This window comes from Nothobranchius furzeri, chromosome 14 (genome assembly GCF_043380555.1).
Source record: "Nothobranchius furzeri strain GRZ-AD chromosome 14, NfurGRZ-RIMD1, whole genome shotgun sequence".
Taxonomy (NCBI): Eukaryota; Metazoa; Chordata; class Actinopteri; order Cyprinodontiformes; family Nothobranchiidae; genus Nothobranchius; species Nothobranchius furzeri.
The window spans coordinates 21,555,963-21,559,394 of NC_091754.1; the positions used below are offsets into that span (position 1 = coordinate 21,555,963).

Below are 3,432 nucleotides of genomic sequence, written 5' to 3' on the forward strand. Positions count from 1 at the left end.
CACAGGTAGTAATAATATTATTATTATTATTATTATTATTAACGATGATGATGATGATGATAATGCATTTAATTTGTAGGCGCCTTTCAAAACCCAGAGTCACCTCACAAAAGCTTGATAAAACTTGCACAAAAATAAGAATAAGATCATTGAAACAATAGAATTACAAAGAATTGTCATGACTCTCATTTTTCAGCCTTCATTCAGCTCACCTGGTCCCCTCGCCAAGCTCTTGACAAGCCCTGTTTCCCTGGCAACCACCATCAACTCCATTCATCTCACCTGTTCCTGTAATCAGCTTCATCCACTTCACCTGGTCCTGACTCCTGAGCTCATCTCTCACACCTGCTTCCCCTGCTATAAAAGATCCGTTCAGCTACCCAGTCTCTGCCAGATTATTGAAGACTTCGCGCCAGTAAATTCTCCAGCACGCCAACCTCTGCCTGTACCATAGATCCTGACCTCGTTTCTGTTCCTGGACCAACCCAAGTGCCTGCTCCCTGCCTGGAATGTTTCTCTGCCTCTGACTACCTGGATTCTCGACCTCAGCCCATTCTCTGGATTCTGCCTCCTGCCTGCTCAGTGTAGCATTTGCGGATCTATCTGGTTTTGACCCTCGCCTCCTCTCCTACTGTCTCCAGCCTCGCCCACCTGGTAACTCCACAATAAATACAAGGCCCACACTGGACACTCCTTTGAACCACCCCTGCAGTTACTCTGATTCAAGCAAAAGTCCCAATGTCTAGATTTTTGTTCATGTGTTTAGAGCTTTGATAAAAGGCCTTTATTATATTTATTCAGCCTTCGGAAGAGTCCGCTCCTATGTCTAACATGTGTGAGTTTCACTTTGAAATCTTTGGCATTCAAACTACAAAATATGCTGGTTGGCAAAGCAGTGACTCTTTAGATTACTTTTCAGTGGAGTGGAAACCACCTTCACGCAGACCATCAAGTGCTAATTGGTTTGGAATGGAGCAGAGGCATCGGGGAACAGATTCCAGATGACACCCCTGTGATGGAAACATCCTTTAAGTAAATGTAGCAGTCGGCCCCAGCGCACGGCTCCATGATTCATCTGCTGGAGAGGTCTGATTACGCAACCCAAAGGTTCCTCTGTACTGTATTCTTTCCTTTAATGAAGTGCAGTGCTGCAATAGCAGTTCTGCTCTGGGTCTGCGTGGAAGTTATCTGCTCTGGTTGTGTGCGGCTGCAGAGTCCCGAAGGGTCCGGTGCAGATGGAGCAATTAAAGGCAAAACCACAATAATCGTCTTTTCTGAGGCATATTGGAGAATGAGTGCAAACAATGCATCCAGTTTAGAATGTTTTACTGAGGTTCAAAGAAGCCTAAATAACTAGCCACAGGAGGATGAGTAGTGTTAGTCCGCAAATAAGACAGGCAAGAATGTGTCCTGAGATTTGTACATTTTGTTCTTGGCAGCACTAAAGTTTCTTAACACAATCATATAAAACAAAAATTATTCACCTTTAGTTTTATTATTTTCATGACTCATCAGTTGTCTATCCTTCTCTCTTCCTGGGGTTTTCCATAACTTTACTGCATGGATGCTGAGATTAAATAATCAATGGTTCTTTGCATCCACCGCGATTCTGTTCTCTGTTTATTAATATCATAAAATCTACAATTACAGTGACAATTACAAAAATAAGTCTGTTTTACAAAGTGAAGATATTTCTGTTCTCATGGAACTAGCGCTTGTTGTTAATGTTTTAAATGGAAACTGTGATTAAACTGGTTTTCTGTAAGGAAATCTGTGTTGCAGAGTTGACAGAGCAAATACTTGTGCAGACGATGGCTGCTTTATAGCAAATACACTAGTGAGAGCTGGCAGGGTTCATATTATTAAGGACTTCAAATTACAAATATTCTGTTAGCTTTCTTTTTAGTCAAATGATCATTTTAAAATGAAATTAAAAAATACTCTTGTGTTGTTAATCTCATGTGTTTCTGGTAATGTTATATTAAATTAAAACCCTCATCAAATCCCAAATCTGGATTCTTTAAAAAAGAAAAACTCTCAAGCTTTTGGTTCAAAATTATCCAATTATAAATCATTTCTTTCTGTCTAATATTTTACTTTTAAGGTATAAACATATGTATTTAATCCCATTTTGTAGATAAACATGGATAAGGTTATTCAAAGTTATTTTTGTCTTGATAATCAGAATTTTTGAAATGGTTCTTGTTTTGGAAACTAAATGATTTAAGTTAGTTTTAGTCCAAAAATCACCTCATGATTTACAAGAAAGATGTTTTAATAAAGATAATCTAAATTTAATAACAAAAGAAAAACAAACTTTTACATTGTTTAAAAGTTGCTTTTGTAATTCACTCTACTGTTTCTCTTTTAATTTGACGGTCACATAAGTGCACATTAAGTTTCCTGTAAGATCAGTTTAAAGAGCAAATTGCAGCTTAATTGTTTTTTTTTTCTAATTCAAATAAAATGCTGTCCAAAAAATACTATTTATAAAGCTTATTGTGGATATTTCGTTTTAAAATACATAACAGCAGAGTTTTCTAGTAAAAAGTTCCTTTCTCTTGTTTCTAAATCTGAACCTCTGACGTAGCCAAAGAGAGTTAGGAGCTAGGCTGCCTCAGCTCAGTGTGGAGAGTGGCTTGTTTTAGGGTAGAGAGGTCATGTTATCCAGTCAGTGTATTTACTAGTTTTGAATTGTGTTCATATTGATAAACTATAGTTTGTGAAGGCTGTACCAACTCCAGCCTGTCTGGACATAGAGTCCACGGGTTTCCAGATAAGAGAAAAAACGCCTCTATCTCCGTGCCTGAGGACATTTTGTGCAGCTGAAAAGACGGACTTCTGTAGCCGGCATCGGTCGGTACAGGGACAGGGAGGTCCGCGCTGGCCTCCGGAGACCCGTGGCAGGGTTTAAAAAATTAAATGCGGATTTCTGGAACTCAAATCACCGTCAGAGTCGACCAGAAGAAGAAACGCGCGGCTCAGTGGGACAGCTGCTTTCCGGGTATGGAACCAGATCAGAACCACCGCCTGGACCTCCCGGAGAGGATGCGTGGCTTTTAAAAATACCAGCTCGACTGGCTCGCTGGTGTCTGGGTCAGATCCAGCTCACAGAAGCCCGCATGAGCTCCAGAACCGGATGACAGGCGTCTCTCTCCTTCTCTCTAAGCGCTAAACCACGTAATGTGAACAAATATTAATGAGTATGAGACAGCTGACAGGCGCTCATTAGTATTGATAGTATATTAACTGAGCGATACTATTTTAACTGGTACATGATAGAAATCTGTACAATATTGTGATGCTAGCACACAAGTTTAAGCTAGCACCGTTTACTCACCTGCTGCTCCCCCTCTGCTTCTCCTCCTTAATCTCTCTGCTTTGGCCGATGGTTTCTCCCTCTGGTTTGTCTCTGCTCACTGGGGCGTGCAG

The 3,432-nt window shown here is 40.4% G+C and overlaps 1 long non-coding RNA gene across 1 annotated transcript; it reads left to right on the top strand.

Moving 5' to 3' along the window:
* Window positions 1-215: 215 nt before the first annotated feature.
* Window positions 216-1,770, top strand: LOC139062710 (uncharacterized). Its single transcript, XR_011516280.1, has 2 exons — window positions 216-835; window positions 920-1,770. It is a non-coding gene; the product is annotated as an uncharacterized lncRNA (long non-coding RNA).
* Window positions 1,771-3,432: the final 1,662 nt, after the last annotated feature.